The sequence below is a fragment of the Arvicanthis niloticus genome, chromosome 23 (genome assembly GCF_011762505.2).
Source record: "Arvicanthis niloticus isolate mArvNil1 chromosome 23, mArvNil1.pat.X, whole genome shotgun sequence".
NCBI lineage: Eukaryota > Metazoa > Chordata > Mammalia > Rodentia > Muridae > Arvicanthis > Arvicanthis niloticus.
Genome location: NC_133430.1, coordinates 46,575,616 through 46,595,796, shown reverse-complemented (window position 1 = coordinate 46,595,796; position 20,181 = coordinate 46,575,616). Strand labels below are relative to the sequence as shown.

Sequence of the window (20,181 nt, the reverse complement as noted above, 5' to 3'; positions counted from 1 at the left end):
AACAAGTCATGATGAAGAATATTTCTGGGAGACCTCTTCTGGGTGTATAACTGTTGGGCCTATCAAGAGGTCTAATCTCTATTCCACCTTCACCCTTCAGTCACATACACTGGTGGAGGGGCGAAGAGGCCCTAGAGAGATTTACATACTAATGAGGTACCTGAAGGCCAGAGGTGGAGCCATTAAACATTCCTCCCCAGCCCCTCACCCCTTCTCCCCTCTCCTTTTAACTCAGGTTGATCCTGGGTTTATGGGGGTATGCATCCAGATCCATCCACCATCAGCCATGTGAATAAAACAGTTTTGGAAAACCAAGGGCTTCCTCGTGTGTTGGGGCTGTACCGCTATGAGGAACTGTGAGGAGCCAGGAAGAGGCTTTTAGTTAATGAACAGCCATGCCCAACTTCCAGCTGGAGGAACCCAGAGTGTTCCCAGCCGACTACCCACAGCATGGCGGGAAAAAACCTGGGATCCCCAGCCTTTATTCCCAACATCTGGCACCTCAAACGTGGGGCCTTGGAAGCCACACAGCCATGCAGCCACTGATACCATGGGAAAGGTAAGACACCCAACTCTTGAAACAAGCAATCTGTTTTTTCCTCCTGTGTTTTAGTCCAAAGCCATCACGTGGATTTAAGTAAGCCAAAGGAGCTTTTGCTACGTCCTGGCCAGAGCCACTCTGGTGTTGGTTCAAGGCTTCCCTGGCCTCTGCTTAAATCCTGACAACCCACAATGGGCATTGGCAAAGACTCTCTATCTAGACTCTCTTTAAAACAAAAAGGAAACTGGTAATGAAGCAGCCATTTAAAAGCCATAAGGGCGGCTGCCAGTTCTTAAATCTGCGGGAAGGCTTGGCACTCTTGGACCATTGTGGAATCCCCCAAAGCCAATAGGCCAAAGGAACGTTCCCATTGGACAAGGCGTTTCTCCTCTTTTTCTATTGAAGACCCTCATACTCGGGAGACCCTTCCTCAAGCCTCCGGAAATAGAGACCACCCAAAGATCACAAGAAACCATACCAGGATGCAATCAGCAGAGGCTTTATTAGGGAAGTAAGCCAGCGGTCAAAACGACAAGCTCTTTAGCTCCAAGAGCAGGGTTTTGGCCTAGAGTGGTGGGTTAAAAGGTCTTTTATAGCATGGGGTGGGGGAAGGAAGGCATTTTCGTGTGCTTACACATGAATGGTTGCATTTTCGCGTGGTTACATATGATTGGTTATTTCAAACATCAGCAACTTGCAGAACTGGCAGAACTTGCAGAACCTCAGACCTCCCAGAAAGGGAGGGAGAGAGAGGTAAACACCAGATAGCCCATTACTCACTTGGGCTTCTTGGACTTGTCTGGGCACGCCCTTGCATACCTTTATTTTTGGTCACCCTGCCCCTGCAGGGACTTAACATTTTATTTTGACTAAATTTAAAATTGTTGGTGGTCTTTGCTGACCACGATTTTTTTGTTATTGTTTCAACACTACTTTCAAATTTTATTTTCACACTATCATGGGAAACTCCACCTCATGTAAATGTTCATCTCAGGCCAGGCAAATATACTCCCTACTAAAGACCCACGGGATAAGAATAGGCAAAAAGCAAGCCTCCTTGTTTTGGGAGGAAGTTCTTCAGATAGCACCATGCATGTCAGAGGATAATATTTACAGTCCAGACTCATGGAGCAAAGTAGCTTCCCTTATCAAAAACAGAGATAAAAAAAACCCTTGTGAGTTTTTGCCGATATTAGCTGCAATTCAGCAATGTATAGGACCATCAAAAATAGGACAGACTGAGAACAACATAGTTCCTGAGGCCCCTCAGTCAAATGAACCCAAAGATCAAGGTCCCAAAAATCACCTTGTTTCAGACCTCTAGGCCCTTACCCAGCTAATAAGAGAGATAAAATCCATATACCCACCCCTCCCCACTTATGCCTTGGAGGAAATGAAACCATGTGCTCCTCCTGTCCCTCCCTCCCCCATCCAAAGGCAAGGCTCCATTAAAATACCAAAGGAGCTCTCCCCTGCCTTCCCACTTACCTCCCAACCAAAGAGAGATAAGTCCCCTCCCCCTCCTCTTAGCCACAAAAGTATCAGTCCTTCAAAATCCGTAGCTAAAACCCAAACGGCTCAAACATTCCCAGTTAATATCCACCCCACTCGAGCTAAACCACTTAACTAGTACCCAATCCAAGCCTCTGACATAAAAGAACTCAGGCAGGCAGTGAAGGAAGATGGCATTCACGCACTGTGGACAAAATCCCTCCTACAGAGCCATATTGTCAACTTAAACACCCCCCAAGATTGGAGAGATATTTGCCGTTCTGCCCTTCCTGATCCAATGTTTCTAGAATGGGAGGCCTACTATCATGATAAGTGTCTTCAGCAAGTCAGGCAAAACAAGGGAAGGGAAGATGACACTCCATGGGGTTTTAAAGAACTCTTTGGCCAGGAAGATTTCTCTACTGGGGCACAACAGGCAAGTCAGCCAGCAGGCTACTATGACCAGGTCCACCTCTGTGCCATTCAAGCCTGGAATAGGCTTACTCCACCTTCAGGGTCACAAGACCCTGCCCACTCCCTGCTCTCCCTTCATCAGAAGCCTGAAGAATCTCTATCTGATTTTATCCTTAGAACTAAAATGAGCTTAGAAAGAAAAATCTTCAACCCCACTGCTCGAGACCTTCTTCTTAAAACCATTGTTTGGGAAGGCATGACTTCTGAGTCTAGGCTACCTTGCCAGGGTCTCCAGGAGGAGCATCATGAGAGGTGGATTGTAGCAACCAGAGAAATAGGAACCCCATCAAATCAGGTCGCATCCATCGCTCAGGCATTTGTGGCAGCAATAAAAACAGAAAAATCTGCCTCAAATGTGGGGAGACAAGACACTGGAAGGATGAATGCCCTACAACCTGCCATCCCTGGGGCCAGGAGACAAAGCGAGACTGTGAACGCTTGCCTCCCCTTCCCTCGAGCTACATAAGCCAGGCTGGCGGGGCCACCACCAGTGGCACCATGCTCCCACAGGCTGCAGCCAACACCGCGACATCTGTGGCACCCCCAGAACCAGCGCCTAAGAGCCCTGTGGCCAGTGGTGTGCCCCAGGCCCCGGCGCCCACCAGGATGCTTGCAGGGAGTCCCGGAGGAGACACAGTCCCCAGGCCCGCCCAGACTTCATCACCACCCACAGGCAGCGGGGATGCAGAGAAAAGGGTTCTCGCCACCAAAGTCCTTGGCACTGTCAAATGGTTTAATGTCAAAAACGGATATGGATTTATAAACTGAAATGACACTGAAGATGTGTTTGTACACCAGACTGCCATCAAGAAGAATAATCCATGCAAGTATCTGTGTAGTGTGGGGGAGGGAGAAATTGTAAAGTTTGGTGTGGTTGCAGGAAAAGGGAGTCCTAAAGCAACAAATGTGACTGGCCCAGATAGAGCTCCAGTAGAAGGGAGCCACTATGCTGCTGATCGGCGCCGATATGGCAGGCGCCATGGACCTCCCCATAATGCTGGTGAGATTAGACAGATGAAAGATGGAGTCCCTGAGGGAACACAACTCCTGGTCCATCGGAATCCAACCTACCTCCCGAGGTTCCACAGGGGACCCGCTCACCCACGCACGAGCCCATATCGTTCCCTACAGGTGGTAGAGGACACAGAAAGAGCCAGCTGCAAGAGTGTCCCCCCCAGTTGTTGCCCACAGAAATCCTCTCTGCGAAACTCCAGGACAGTGAGTAATCCCCAGCCTAGTTCACAAGACTAGGCAGGCTTCTTTCTGTCTCCCCTCTCTCTTTCTCCACATGTTTCTTGTTAGTTTCTTCTAATTTTTAGCTACCACTAGCTCCTGCCTAGTTCAAAACACTAGGCCCCACTTTTTCTCCATGTGTTCCTGGTCAACTTCTCTACTTTAACTCCTCCTCCTCTTTCTCTCTGTCTGTCTCTCCCACTCCACATGCTCTCCAGCTCAAGGGCAAGATGGCGGTGACCCCCTAGCCTCCACTTTGCCCATCCCCCAGCTCCACAGAGAGGGCTCCTTCACAGTCAACAGCTGTCTTTCAAGTCACAGTGCCTGCTGTGACTCTCCTAAGACTCCTTCCTTAGGTGAGAGATTCTTACAGCCTTTCACTCTCTGACTCTTGGCTCTCCTATCAAGCCTATGTGTCTCTCCCTATAAACTTTCTTCAAGTTAGCCTTTTGATCCTTCTCTACATTTAAAATTTCTAAGAAAAAGAAAGGTAGAATACAGGTCCTCTGCCAGAGCACCTAGACACCACATGGCACAGCAAGGCCCCTCCCCACTGCTTCTAAACCCGCCATACTGCTTATCCCCAACAGGAGGACCTGCAACAAATTTTCCTGTTTTTCAACCAAAAATTTTGAATGTTTCCTTTTCTTCCTAAGAGGAACACCTAGACCAAAAATGCTTATGCCTTTCAACCAAAAATTTTCTTATTTTTTTTTATTTTAATGCTGCCTTTTCTCTCTAATACTCGTGATATATGTCCAACATTATTTTTTCAACCTTTATAATTTCTTCAAGGTTTAAAAGCCATCTGATTTCCTTCCACAGTTTAAGTCAACATGCTGATCACCATTTCTTGAGTCTTAGTTAACAACTAATTTCTTTTACAGGCAAACTAACTGTTGCTGCCAATCCCAGATACAAAATTAACATTGTTTTTCTCCTTCAGTCATCCAAAAACAGACTCAAACATACCTTCCAGGACTAAACTTTCCTCAAACACCTTTGCTTTTCCAGGATCTTAATGACAGGCCATAAGGTGCTTGTTCCCAAGCAATTTAATGCTCAGTATCCAGCATACAGATATGTCCCTGCTGGAGATGCTGCTTCCCTACTGTGATTATCCTACAGGTATACCCACAGATCCAACAGAGTCCAGCCATCCTCTGGAACCTGCCTAAGATGCCAAGCTGCTTTCTCCCAGCCACCTCATCTGACTGCAGACTCCAGAGACATGCTGAGATCCAGTGACAGCTCCACCTCCTGGAACCTGCCAAGCTGCCTTCTTCCAGCCATCTCATCTGACCGAAGACCCCAGAACATGCTGAGATCCAGAGACCCACACCAGGCTCCAGAAATGCACGCCAGAACCCAGAGATGTTCACTACAGAAGACAGATACAGACCTTCCAGCTACAAATGAACTCTTTTGCCAAAGTCACATAGCTAAAGTTACATGTTAGTGAGGAAAACATAATGTCTATTTAGATTAATCAGATATCATTACCCTCAAACTGTACAACCTGTATTTAATTGTTTCAATGATCCCCTGCCTTCCAAACCCTACCCTCAATTCCCATTACCCTTGACTTAGTTATGCTACACCCTCTGGCCTACATAGTGTTTTCTTTTGACCACCTCATTCAAAATTTTCACTAAAAAAGACTGAGATGTTGGGCCGTGAAGAGATGGTTTGGACATAGCCTGGTTGAATGAGCTTTGAACCTCTGAGACCCTTTAAGGGATGGTAGGATGTTCAGCTCTGTTCCTAGGCCCCCTTGATAGATTACTGGGTTTGAGATAGCCAGGGAACCCAACAGGATATTGCCTGTCAGGGATGGCAATTATCTCCCCATGCTCCCAGATTCCAGACTACTCCACAGGGTCCACATCTCTCATTAACCTGCACCTTGCAGACTACAGATGATACAGAGCTGCCCCTCTTTTTATGAAAGAAAAGTGAGTGGGATGCTGGGCCTTGGACGAGGTAACTCCATTTTACCTGTTACCTTCAGTCACGTAGGACACAGGTAGAGGGCGTGATTAACAAGTCTCTACCTCCAGAGATTTAAATATTAATGAATTATCAAAAGGCCAGGGGCATAGCTAATTAAGTTATTTCCTCCCCTTTTTCCTTCCCTACAAAATTAGACTCCCCTGGCTTTTGGCGGGGGAAGTGCGTACCACCTACATACATTTACCATGTCATGAACAATAGAAGCTTTGGAAACCGGACTCCACATGTTGCATGGTCTCTGCACCAGATTCCCACCTTTTAGAACCCTGGAACCTTGCCGATGCAGCCGCCAGCCCACCCGCCAACAGCTTCGTGAATGTGGGACCCTTTACTGGTGATGTGGGAAGCCCGCCCAGGACCCTGATGCTGGACCACCCTGGGACCAGGCTCCGGACTCCCTCTTCCCCCCACCCACGAGATTTCTTCCCCACATATAACTTCCCCTTTTTTAATTCATTTAAAGTTTTCTTGATAGTCTGGTGGGCACGTTCACCAATGCCTTGCCCTTGAGGATTATAAGGGATGCCAGTAATATGTCTGATTTGTAATTGGTGGCAAATCTTTTGCAATTTTTTTTCCAGTGTAGCTGGGACCATTGTCAGTCTTAATGATCTTACTCTTACCCATGACAGAGAGACAATTTAAGACATGGGCTATAACGTTTTTTGAAGCCTCTCCAGTATGTAAGCTAGCAAAAATAAATCCACTAAAGGTGTCTATGGTCACATGAAAATATTTAAGACTACTAAATTCAGGAATGTGTGTGACATCCATTTGCCATATTTCATTTGGGACCAAACCTCTGGGGTTAACACCCAAGAGTGGGGCGGCAAAAGTGTGACACAGGCGGGACATTGTTTAAAAATCTGGCATGCCTGTTCATGAGTGATCTTAAAAAGAAGGCAAAGGGTCTGAGCATTTAAATGATGGAAAGCATGGCTCTTCTGGGCCTGTTCTACAGAACCTAACAACACTGTAAAGGCCAAGTGGGTGGCAGCATCTGCACAGGCATTTCCTCTAGAGAGGGGACTACGAGCACGGAGATGTCCAACAAAAAAGATGTGGCATCTAGAGGCAGTCAGGTTTTGAAGCTGAGAAAAAAGAGGGGCAGCATTTGTGGAGGGTCTAATATATGGGATTGTTTCAAGAATGGGAACGGAATGAGCAATATAGGCACTGTCAGTATACAAATTAAAAGGGCAATCTTTTAGTAATTGAAAAATCTTTATTACTGTAAAAAGTTCTACAAGTTGGGCTGATTTAAAGTGAGAACAAATAGGGGTAACCTGTCCATTTATAACGTAAGCTGCTGTTCCATTAGAGGAGCCATAAGTAAACACCAAACAAGCATTTCCTATTGGTTGAGAAGAGTTAAACTTTGGGAAGATAAAGGGATGAATATTAGCAAATTGAAGCAATTTATCAGCAGGGTAATGATTATCAATTATTCCCAAGAAGGAAGAGCAAGCTTTGGGCCACTCATCTGTGATTTGCATGGCATAATTATCTTATCAGGATCTTTTCTAAAAAAAACTGGCGACTCTGTTCCCATCCTAAAAGAATAAGCTTAGCAACCAGAGAAGTATAAGGGATGAGTACTTTAGTGGAAGAAGTTGAAAGGTGGACCCTTAGAAGAGGGCCATGCTGCCAAAACACTCCTGTAGATGTATTCGAGGTGGCACAGATAACAAACAGGAGTGGTGTTTCATAAGAAATAAAGAAATGTCTCTGTTCTTGGATGTCTTTTTCTACCAAGCACAAGGCACATGTGGCTGCAGGGGTCAAGGTATGGGGGGAGGAAGGATTGGAATAACCCTTAAGAACATCAAAAGAGGCTTAAGCTCCACAGTTGTAAGTTTAAGATAAGGTCTGATCCAATTTATATCACCTAACAATTTTTGAAAATGATTAACTGTTTTCAAATGGTTTACTTGGAGCTGGAGTTTTGGGGTAATAATTTTTTGATGACAAAGCTCAAAGCCTAAATAAAAATAAGGTTCTTGTAGCTGAATTTTATCAGGGGCAGTCTGGAGTCTTCTATCTGCCAGCTTCTGTAATAGTTCTTGACAACAATAAAATAATTCTGTACCATCAGGTCCAGCCAGAAGAATGTCATCCATATAATGGACAATGTAAATAGAGGGCCATTTTCAAGAAAGGGATCAACCACTTATGCTACAAATTCCTGACATAACGTTGGGCTGTTAGCCATGCCCTGGGGGTAGGACCTGCCACTGGAAACATGGCATGGGCCCTTTGAAGTTGGTTACTGGCAGGCTAAAGGCAAACCGCTGTTTATCTTCAGGGTGTAAGGTAATGGTGAAGAAGCAATCTTTGAGGTCTATTACTATCTTAAAATATCCAGCAGGAATGGCCACAGGGGTGGGCAATCAAGGTTGTAAGGCTCCCATAGTGAGCACAGTTTTATTAATCTCTCTCATATCTTGTAACAGTCTCCACTTGCCTGATTTTTTCTTAATAACAAAGATATGTGTGTTCCAAGGGGATGTGGTAGGTTCTATATGGCAAGCAGCAAGTTGTTCCTGTACTAACATTGTTGCTGCAGCCAGTTTTTCTGAGGTTAATGGCCATTGACTAACCCACACAACTTCATCTGATTTCCATGTAATCTTGTCTGCACGGGGTACAGAGATGTCAACAGTCATTAGTTTAAATTTTCAGCACCAAACCCCAGGTGGTTAAATTTTTGTCACTTTGATAGGTTCTTTTATTCCTTGTGATGTTTTCTGAGCCCTTGTCGGGGTCGAAATCCATGTTTTAGCATTTGATGAGTAACTATCTCATTAGGGCTACACATGATAAGATTCAACTGGCCAAGTATGTCTCTGCCCCATAGATTAACAGGTAAATCAGGCACAACATAAGGCTGTACTGGACCAGAATTTCCTTCTTCATCTACCCATGTGAGGATCTTAGAGCTTTGTTGGGGATTAGAAGTTTGTCCAATGCGTTTTAAATGTGTTAATGAGGCTGTCAGAGGCCAGGCAGAAGGCCAGTTTTTTCCTGAGATAATTGTGGCATTGGCTCCCATGTCTATAAGGCCTTCAAAAACTTTTCCTTCTAATTTTAATTTAAAGAGGGGTCTATCTTGGGTAATATGTCGGACCCAATAAGCATCAGTTGAACCAAGGTTGTTAGAGACCCTAGACTCTAGAAGGAATCTTTGATTAGGATGTTTAAGGGGGACTAAAAACAATTGAGCAATTTTCTCTCCTGACTTAATAGTCAAGGGACCAGAGGTGGATGAGACCAGGATCTTTATTTCACCTGTGAAATCATTATCAATCACTTCGGAGGAGATATTTAAACCCTCATGAGTGGAGCTGGCATGCCCAAGAAGTCCAAAAGTATTGGGGGGCAATAGGCCAAAGACCCCAGTATGTGGAACTTGTGTCCCCATCTCAGGTTTTAATATTGTATCAGTGGAGGAACAGAGGTCCAATCCTGCACTGCTTGCAGTTGCTCATTGGAGGGAGGTAATGTTTGAGTCTGGGGGGTTAATGTTTAAGGGACAAACCTGATAGCCCCAGGGTTTTGTCTCAGATTTGGGGCCAGGGGCTGGACGCTCTGGGAGTTTCCCTGCTTCTGAGGCAAGGTATTATTTTGTGTTTTTACCTTAGTACAGCACTCTAAAGCCCAATGTCTATCTAGATGGCAGCAGGGACACAAGGAGGCAGGGAGAGTATGTTCTGCCTTAGGGGCTTTGCACTCTTTAGAAAAATGTCCTAGCAGTTTACAGTTAAAGCACTTTTTCTGGTGATCATCCTGCTTGAAATCCTTAAGGGCAGCTCCAATGGCAAGTCCTATTGCATGAGCTGAACCAATGCCTACACACAGTTTTATATTTCAGCACCACTATGATGGGGTCGTATTGTAGCCTGGCAGGCAGGATTTGCATTCTCAAATGCAAGGTGTTTGAGAAAAGCACTTTTGTTTTTCTCATGATCAACAAGTCTTTCAGCTGCATCAATAAGGCAACTGATAAAGTTACTATAAGGCTCATCTGGGCCCTGGCAGACCTGGGCAAGGGAAGTGGTTTCTGATGCTTTAGGAGAGAGTTGTTTCCAAGCCTTAAGACTTGCATTTTGAATTTGGGCTAGAAGGTAGGATGGAACCGAGCCTGTTTTTCATTAGTATCATAAGGACTCCACCCCAAATGCTTATCTTTGGTCCATTTCTTAGAGATTTTACTTTCAGAATTTCAAAGCACCATTTCTCTGCAGTTTTCAACAAAATCTGTCTTCCAAAGAACATAGTCACCTCCAGCCAGGGTGGCATGGGCTAAAAAATACCAATCATTGGGAACAAGCTACCATTCACTCAATTTTTTAGTTAAGGATAAAGTAAAGGGAGCTGTTGGTCCATAATTTGTTACTGACATTTTTAAGTCTTTCAGGTGACAGAACCCTAGCTTGCAATACTGTTGACTTTTTATTTCATCTTCCTCAATTTCTGAGTCCCCTGAGGCTTTGTTTTTATTATCAGAGGCCTCACTGCCTGAAATTGTATCCTTACTGTCTTCCCCAGCAGGGGAGTCATACTTATTGTCTTCCCCAGTAGGAGAGTCATTTCCTCTTTTAGAGGGTGAGGCAGTGTTTTTATTTCTGCTATTGGAAGAGACAGCAGATTTGCTTCTGGTAACAGGGAAGGCCAGTACAGGTTTTTGAGGATTTGGATTAGATTTATTCTTAGATATAGCAGGCACTGGGGAGAGGGGAGTTAATTCTAAATCAAGAGCTCACAGTTCTTTTACTAACTGCAAATGTTCCCATTTTTCCTCTTTCTAAGAGAAGCCATTTTTTGTGAAAGTTGGGCCTTAGCCTTGGTGGTATGATTGTTAATATCGGCCAAGTTGAGGACTAGGGCACAAAATGGAGTAGTAATAGTATATGGAGGTGGTTCTGGCATAAATGAGCCCAGGAACAGCAAGTCAGGATTAGGGTATTTAGCTGCCCCCTCCTCTAGGGACAATGTCTCTGCAGGAGAAAGGTTATTGTCAGGCCCATTCTTGGCCAGGGAATTTAAGGATGCAAGGGAGGGGTAAATGTTAGCAGGAGGGGTTTTTGCAGTTACTGGCTCAGCTGCAGAGTCCTTAAGGGGAGCAGCAGGGATGTCTGAATCAGGCATGGGAAACAGGTGGTCTAGAGTGTCGCTGTAAGACCTTTCCCCCTTCTTTCACTAACTCTTGAATATCTGGAAATTGTTTATAGATTTGAAGTATATTGTTCCCCAGGTTCCAATAGGAAAAAGCCTGAACAGGGACTTTCTCAGGACCAAAGGTTTCATTAAAATCTTTTAAGCAATCTCCAACCCTAGCCCATCTTTTTCTCATCAATAGTCCCCTCATAGGGAAACCATGGACAAATATCACCAATGAATTAAAAAAATCTTTTAAGATCATTTTTCTTAACCCTTACTCCTCATGCCATGAGGCTCTCTTTGAGACCCTGTAAGAACAAATCATGTTTGCTCAATGCTAGTCCCATGACTGTGTTGCTTTTACTTACCTTCACCAGATCAATCCCACAGGCAGGCTACTCTGTGGCGATCACAATGTTCTACCTACTGTCCACCACATGGACATTCTCTCCACTGTTCACCACAGGTACATCCTTACCACTGTCTACTACAGATATGTCCTTTCTACTGTTCACCCCAGGGACATACTTAGCACTGACCACAACAGAAATGCCTCCCCATGCACCACAGAAACATCTTCCCCAGAGTCCACCACAGAAACGTCCTCCCCACGGTCCCCCACAGGGACATCTTCCCTACGGTTTAACACAGAGATGTTCTTCCCACTGTCCTCTACATGAATTTTCTCCAAACTGTCAACCACAGGTACACCCTCTTCATTGTCTACCACATGGATGTCTTCCCCACTATACACCACAGGGATTTCCTGTTCACTGTCCAACACAGGGACATACTCATAACTGTCAACCATAGTGACATTCCTATTTGCACACCTGGAACATCATCCTTATAGTCCACCACAAGGACGTCCTCCCTATTGTCCACCACAGTGAAATCCTCCCCACTGTCCATCGCAAAGACATCCTCTCCATTCTTCACCACAGAAATGTCCTCCTCAATGTAAAACACAGGGAAGTCCTCCCCACATTCCACCAAAGGGAAGTCCTCCCCACTCTCCAGCTCAGTGATGTCGTCCTGATTGTCCACCACAGGGATGTACTCCCCACTGTCCACCAAAAAGAATTCCTCCTCACTGTCCACCACAGGTGTGGGAAAAAACTCGAGGGGGAGGGGAGTCCAGCAGCAGTGTCTCACAGTGGTCCAGCATCAGGGTCTTATGGTGGGCTTCCCAAGCCACTGGTGGAGGAAGGTTCCACATTCACACAGCTGCTGTGGGCTGGTGGCTGCAGTTCAAGGTTTCAAGGTTCCAAAGGCTGGGAACCTGGAGGCTCCAGGTCCAGGCGACCAGTGGTGTCCAGTTTTCCAAAGCTTTTCATTGTTCACGGCTTGGTGAATGGATGTAGATGGTTCGCGTGTTCCCCACCAAAAGCCAGGCTCCCCTGGCTTTATAGGGAGGGGGGAATGTGGGATAACTTAATTAGCTATGTCTCCTGGCCTTTAGATAACTCATTAATATTTTAATCTCTGGAAGGGGAGACTTATAATCACACCCTCTACCTCTGTGCTACGTGACTGAAAAGCACAGGTTAAATGGAATTACCTCGACCAAGGCCTGACATCCCACTCTCTTTTCTTTCATAAAAAGAGGGGCAACTCTGCATCATCTGTAGTCTGTAAAATGCAGGTTAATGAGAGTTGTGGACCACAGAGAGTGGTCTGGAATCCAGGAGTGTGGGGAGATAATTGCCATCCCTGACAAGCAAAGTCCTGTTGGGTTCCTGGCTACCTCAAACCTAGTGCTTTATCCGGGGGGCCCAGGAACAGAGCTGAACATCTTCAATCCCAGTAGGTCTCCAGCATTCAAAAGTGTGTTTGACCAGGCTATGTTCAAACGATCTATTTATGGCCCAAATCTCACTCCTTTTAGTGAAAATTTTGGATGAGGTAGTCAAAAGAAAACACTATGTAGGCTGGAGGGTGTAGCATAATTAAGACAAGGGTAATGGGAATTGAGGGTAGGGTTTAGAAGGCAGGGGATCATTGAAACAATTAAATACAGGTTGTACAGTTTGAGGGTAATGACATCTGATTAATCTAAATAGACATTGTGTTTTCCTCACTAACATGTAACTTTAGCTATGTGAGTTTGGTAAAAGAGTTCATCTGCAGCTGGAAGGTCTGGATCTGTCTTCTGTAGTGAGCATCTCTGGGTTTTGGTGTGCATCTCTGGAGTCTGGCATGGGTCTCTGGATCTCAGCATGTTCTGAGGTCTTCAGTCAGATGAGGTGGCTGGAAGAAGGCACCTTGGCAGGTTTCAGGAGGTGGCGCTGTCTCTGCATCTCAGCATGTCTCTGGAGTCTGCAGTCAAATGAGATGGCTGGGAGAAAGCAGTTTTCCATCTCAGACAGGCTCCAGAGGATGGTGTGGACTCTGTTGGATCTGTGGGTATACCTGTAGGATAATCACAGCAGGGAAGCAGCATCTCTGGCAGGGAGATGTCTGTAAAGGCCGGATATTGAGCATTAAATTGTTTGGAAACAAGCACATCATGGTCTGTCATTAAGACCCTGGAAAAGCAAAGGTGTTTGAGGAAATTTTAGTCCTGGAAGGTATCTTTGAGTCTGTTTTTTGATGGCTGAAGGTGAAAAACAATGTTAATTATGTATCTGGAATTGGCAGAAATGGTTTGTAAAAGAAATTAGTTGTTAATTAAGACTCAAGAAATGGTGATCAGCAGCATATTGACTTAACCTGTGGAAGTAAATTAGATGGCTTTTAAACTTTGAAGAAATTAAAGGTTAAAAAAATGTTGGAAGTATTTCACAAGTGTGAGAGAGAAAAGGAAGCATTAAAACAAAAAATAACAAAATTTTTGGTTGAAAAGCAAAAGCATTGCTCTTTTAGGTGTTCCTGTTATTTTATTTCCTCTCGACTGTCCACCACAGCAACATGCTTTCCACTTTCCATCACATGGATGTCATCCCAACATTCTACCACCAGGAAGTCATCCCCACTGTCCACCACAGGTATGTCCTTCCCACTGTGCACCACAGAGACGTCCTCTCCACCCTCCAGCAAAGAGACATGCTCCACACTATCTACAACAGGGATGTCCTTCTGTGTACCTCAGAAATGTCCTCCCCACTGTCCACCACAGGGGTGTGTTCCACACTGACCAATACAGAAATGTCCTCCCCAATGTCCACCACAGAGACATCATTCTCACTGTCCACCACAGGGAATTACCCCCCCCACTGTCCACCTCAGGGATATCCTCTCCAATTTCACCACAGGGAAGTCTTCTCCACTGTCCACCACAGGCACTTCCTCCTCATTGTCCACCACTTGGACATCCTCCTCACTGTCTACCATTTGGACGTCCTCCTGTGCACCCCAGAGAAGTCCTCCCATCTGTCCACAACAGGAACTTTCTCCCCAATTTTACCACAAGAATATCCTCCACACTGTCCAACACAGAGATATACTCTTCACTCTCCACCAGAGGGACATCCTTTCTACTGTCCACCACAGGGATTTCCTCACCACTGTTCACCACAGGGTCATCCTCCTGTGCATCACAGTAACGTCTCCCCCAAAGTCCATTATTGTGATGGCCTCCAGACAGTCCACCACAATGATATCCTCCAAAATGTCCAACACAGAGATAGTTGTTCTACATACTGTCCACCACATGGACATCCTCTCCGCTGTCCACCACAGGTACTTCCTTCCCACTGTCTACAATAGAGACATCCTCCTCACTGTTCACCACAGGGAAGTCCTCCTCACTGTCCAAATTTGTGACGTCCTCCTCACTGTCCACCACAGGAATATCCTTATCACTTTCACCACATAAACATCCTCTTCACTGTCCATCACAGAGATATTCTCCCCACTGTCCACAAATAGGACATCCTCCTGTTCACCATAGATATGTCCTCCACACTGTCCTACATAGGGACATCCTCCCCACCGTACACCAAAGTGGCGTCCTCCCCATTGACTCCCACAGGGACGTCCTCACCACTATCCACCACAGGAATGTCCATTGGGCACCACAACAAACTCTTCCCCACTGTCCACCACTGTGATGTCCAACATACTGTACACCACAAGGACATCCTCCCCACTGTTCAAAACAGAGATGTTCTCACTACTGTCTACCACATTGAAGTAATCCCCACTGTCCACTAGAGGTATGTCCTTCTTACTGTCCAACAAAGAAATGTACTTTCCACTTTCCACCACATTGACATCCTCCTGTGCACCACAGGGACATCCTCCCCACTGTTCACCACAGGGAGGTCCTCCCTTTGGTGCACCAGAGGGACATCATCCCCACTGTTTAACACAGGGATGTTCTTTCCACTGTCCTCCACATGGAAATCCTCCAACTGTCCACTACAGGGATGTCCTCCCCACTGTCCACCACTGAGATTTTATCCCCACCGTTCACCACAGGGACTTCCTCCCCACTGTCCACCACAGGAGCAATTTCCCCATTGATTACCACAGGAATGTCCTGAACACTGTCCACCACAAAGATGTCACCCCCCAATGTCCACCAAAGGGATATCCTCCCCACTGTCCACCACAGAGACCTCCTTTCCATTGTACAGCACAGGGATGTCCTCCACACTGTCTACCACAGGGTTGTCCTTTTTTGTACCACAGAAATGTAATCCCCACTGTCTACCACAAGGGTGTCCTCCCAAATGACCACAACAGGGACCTCTGCCATAGTGTCCACCACCATTATATCCTCCCCACTGTCCACCAAAGGAACATACTCCTGACTGTCCACCACATGGATTTCCTCACCACTGTCCACAGCATGGTTGTCCTTCCCACTGTCATCACAGGGAAGTCCTTTCCACTGTCCACCACAAGTGTGTCCTCACCACTGTTTACCACAGGTATGTCCTTCCCACTCTCCACAACAGAGACATCCTTTCCATTGTCTATCACAGGGAAATCCTCTACACTGTCCACCACAGTAATGTCCTATCTTTTGTCTATTTCAGGGACATTCTTCCCATTGTCCACCAAGAGGACATCCTACTGTGCACCTCAAGAACATCCTCCCCACATTACACCACAGAAATATCATCTCTAATGATCACCACAGGGATGTCATTCCCATTGTCCACCATAGTTATGTCCTTCACACTCTCACCACAAATATGTCCTCCTAACTGTCCACCACAGGGATGTTTTCCTATGCACCAAAGGGATATCCTCCCCAGAGCCCACCACAGGGACCTCCTCCCTACAGTTTACCACAGGGACATCCTCCCCATTGGTTAACACAGAGATGTTCTTTCCACTGTCCTCCATGTGGATGTCTTCCCCACTGAACACTACAGGTACATCCTCCTCATTGTCCACCACAGGGATGTCCTGCTCACTGTCCAACACAGGGATATACTCACAATTGTCTATGAGAGTGATATTCCTTTCTGCATCACTGGAACATCCTCCCCACGGTCCACCAAAAGGATGTCCTCCCCATTGTCCACCACAGTAAAATCCTGCCCACTGTTCACCACAGAAATGTCCTCCTCAAAGTCAACCACAAGAGAGTCCTCCAAACTTTTGACCACAGGGATGTTCATCCCACTATCCACCACAGGGACGCCCTCTTCACTGTCAACCAAAGGAAAATTGTCCCCAGTGTCCATCACAGAGACGTCCTACTCACTGTCCACCAAAGGGATGTCCTTTACAGTGTCCTCCACAGGGATGTCATCCCCATTGTTCACCACAGTGATGTCATCACTGCCCACAACAGGTATATTCTCTCCACTGTCCACAATAGGGATGTCCCCCCTGTCCACTACAGTGACGTCCTCCTTACTGTCCACAACAGGGATGTCCTTTTAACTGTCCATCACATAGAAGTCCTGTCCAATGTCCACAAAAGAGATATTTTCCCGACTGTCCACCAGAGAGATGTGCATTCCACCATCCACCACAGGGATTTTCTCCCCACTTTTTACAACAGTCAAGTCCTCCACAATGTCCAACACAGGTACTTGATCTCTACTGTGCACCACAGAGACTTCCTCTCCACTCTCTACTACAGAGATGTCTTCCACACTGTAATCATCAAGTATGTCATCCCCACATTCCAACACAGGTACATACTCCACACTGTCCAACACAGGGATGTCCTCCTCACTGTCCACCACATAGATGTCCTCCCCACTGTCCACCAGAGGGATGTTTTCCCCACTCTCCACAACAGGGATGTCCTCCTCACCATCCACCACATATAAGTCCTCCCTACTGTCCACTACAGGGATATCCTCCCTGTTGTCCACTACAGGGATATCCTTCTCAGTGTTCAGAACAGAGAAGTCCTCCCCACTGTCCATTACAAGAAAATTTTCCCTACTGTCTACCACAGGAATGTCCTCCTCACAGTCCTCCATAATTATGTCCTCCTCACTGTCTACCACTGAGATGTGCTTTCCACTATTCACCACAGGGATGTCCTTTCCACATTCCACCACAGGGAATTCCTTCACACTGTCCACCACAGGTACTTAATCTCTACTGTGCACCACAGAGATATACTCTCCAGTGTCCACCACAAAGATGTCTTCTGCACTCTAAAAAACAATCATGTCCTACCCCATTCCACCACAGGTACATACTCTCAAATGTCCATTACAGTGATGTCTATCTCACTATCCACCACAGAGATATCCTACCCAAAGTTCACCACAGAAATTTTCTCCCCACTGTCCACCACATGGAAGTCTTCCCCACTGTCCAACACAGGGACCTCCGCCTCACTGTATACCCCAGAAATGTTCTCACCACTGCCCACCACAGAGTCACGCTTTCCACTGTCCACTACGAAGAAGTCCTCTTGACTCTCCACCACAGGAACCTCCTCCTCACTGTCCATAAAAGAGAAATCCTCCCCAATTTACATCACAGAAAATTCCTCCCCACTGTCCAACACTGGGATGTGCTTCTCACTGTCAACTGCAGGAATATCCTCTCCACAGTCTACCACAAAGACTTGCTACACACTGTCCACCATAGGGATGTCCTCTTCACTGTCCACCACAGGGAAGTCCTCCCCACTGTCTACCAGAGACGTTCTTCTTACTTTCCGCCATAGGGATGTCCTCTCCCCTGTCCATTACAGGACAGTCTTCCCCACTGTCCACCACCATAACGTCCTCCTCACTGTCCAACACAGGGGCATCCTCATTACTTTTCACCACAGGGACATACTTCTGTGTACCACAGGAACTTCCTTAGCACTGTCCAACACAAGTGCATCCTCAAAACTGACAACCAAAGGGATGTCCTCCACACTATCCAACTCAGAGATGTCTTCTCATCTGTCCAGCACAGGGACATCCTCCCTTCTGTCCACTACAGGGGTGTCCTTCTGTGCAACACAAAAACATCCTCCACACTGTCCACCACAAAAATATTCTCCCCACTGTCCACCACAGGGAACTCTTCCACTCTGTCTACCACAGGGATGTCCTCCCCATTGTCAACCACAGGGATGTCTTTTCCACTGTCCACCACAGGTATGTCCTTCTCACTGTTCACCAAGAATATATCCTCCTCACTGTCCACCAACATGGAATGCTTCTCAATATACGACACAGGGACATACTTGTAAATATACACCACAGGGATGTCCTCCTCTACACCATAAGAATGTCCTCCCCATTGTCCACCACAAGGACGTCCGCCCCACTGTCCAACACAAATATGTCCTTTCCACTGTCCACCACAGACATGTCCTCCTCATTGTCAATCACAGGAAAGTCCACCCAACTGTCCACCACAGGGACATCATTTACAATGTCTACCAAAATGACGTTGTCCTCCCTGTCCACCAGAGAAAAGTCCTCACTGTCCACCACAGGGAAGTCTTTCCACTGTCCTCCACAGGGATGTCCTCCTCACTGTCCACCACAGGGACCTCCTCCCCAATGTCCACCATAAAGAAGTCCTCCCTTAGTTTACCAAAGGGACATCCTCCTCACTGTCCACCACAGGGACATCCTTTACACTGTCTACCAAAATGACATTGTCCTCCCTGTCCACCAGAGAAAAGTCCTCACTGTCCACCACAGGGAAGTCTTTACCACTGTCCACCGCAGGGATGTACTCCTTAATGTCCTCCACAAAGAAGCCCTCCCCTTAATTTATCAAAGCGACATCCTCCTCATTATCCACTACAGGGACGTCCTTCTCATGGGCTTCCATAGGAAAGTCTTCCCGACAGTCCAACATTGGGCATTTCTCCCCACTGTCCACTACAGAGATGTCTTCCACACTCTAAACCACCAGTAAGTTCTCCCTACTGTCCATCACAGAAACATCCTCCCCACTGTCCATTACAGAGTTCTCCCTCTCACTGTCCACCACAGTGATGTCCTACCTACAGTCCACCACAGTAAATTTCTTTTCACTGTCTGCTACTGAGAATTCTTCCCCACTGTCCACCACAGGGATGTCCTACTCACTGTCTACCACAGGGATGTCCTCCCTACTGTCTACCACAAAGACATGCTCCCTACTGTCCACCACAGGTAAGTCATCTCCACTGTCCATTACAGCACAGTCTTCCTCACTGTTTACCACAATGATGTCCTTTTCACTGTGCACCACTGGAATGTCCTCCCCACTGTCCACAACAGGGATGTTCTCCCAACTGTCTCCCACAGAGAATTCCTCCATAGTGTCAACCACTGGGACATCCTACTCACTGTCCACCACAGGAAAGTCCTCCTCATTGTCCACTACAGGGACTTCCTCCTCCCTAATGACCACCACAGGGACATCATGCTCATTGTCCACCACAGTTACATCCTCTCCATTATCAACCACAAATACTTCCTCCCCACAGTCCACCACAGGGCTCCTCCCTTCTGTCCAACACAGGGGTGTCCTCCCAATTGACCCCCACAAGGACATCCCCCTCACTGTTCATCACAAGGGCATCCTCTTTTGCACCACAGGGACATCCTCCCCACTGTCCACCACAAAGACATACTCCCCACTGAACACCACAGTTACATCCTCACCACAGTCCATGACAGAGACCTCATCCTCACTGTACAGCAGAGAGACATCCTCCTCATTGTATACCACAGGGAGGTCCTCCTTTTTACTACAAAAACATACTCCCCACTGTCCACCACAAGTGCGTCCTCCCCACTAACCGTAACACAGACGTCCTCTACACTGTCCACCACTGAGATATTCTCCACACTCTGCACCACAGGAACAGCCTAGCTACTGTCCATCACAGGGACATCCTCCTG

General features: G+C 46.6%; 1 pseudogene; it reads left to right on the top strand.

Annotated features, from left to right (window-relative positions):
* The first annotated feature begins 550 nt into the window (after window positions 1-550).
* The window catches only part of LOC143436596 (Y-box-binding protein 3 pseudogene), a 74,971-nt pseudogene continuing 55,340 nt past the window's right edge, over window positions 551-20,181 (top strand).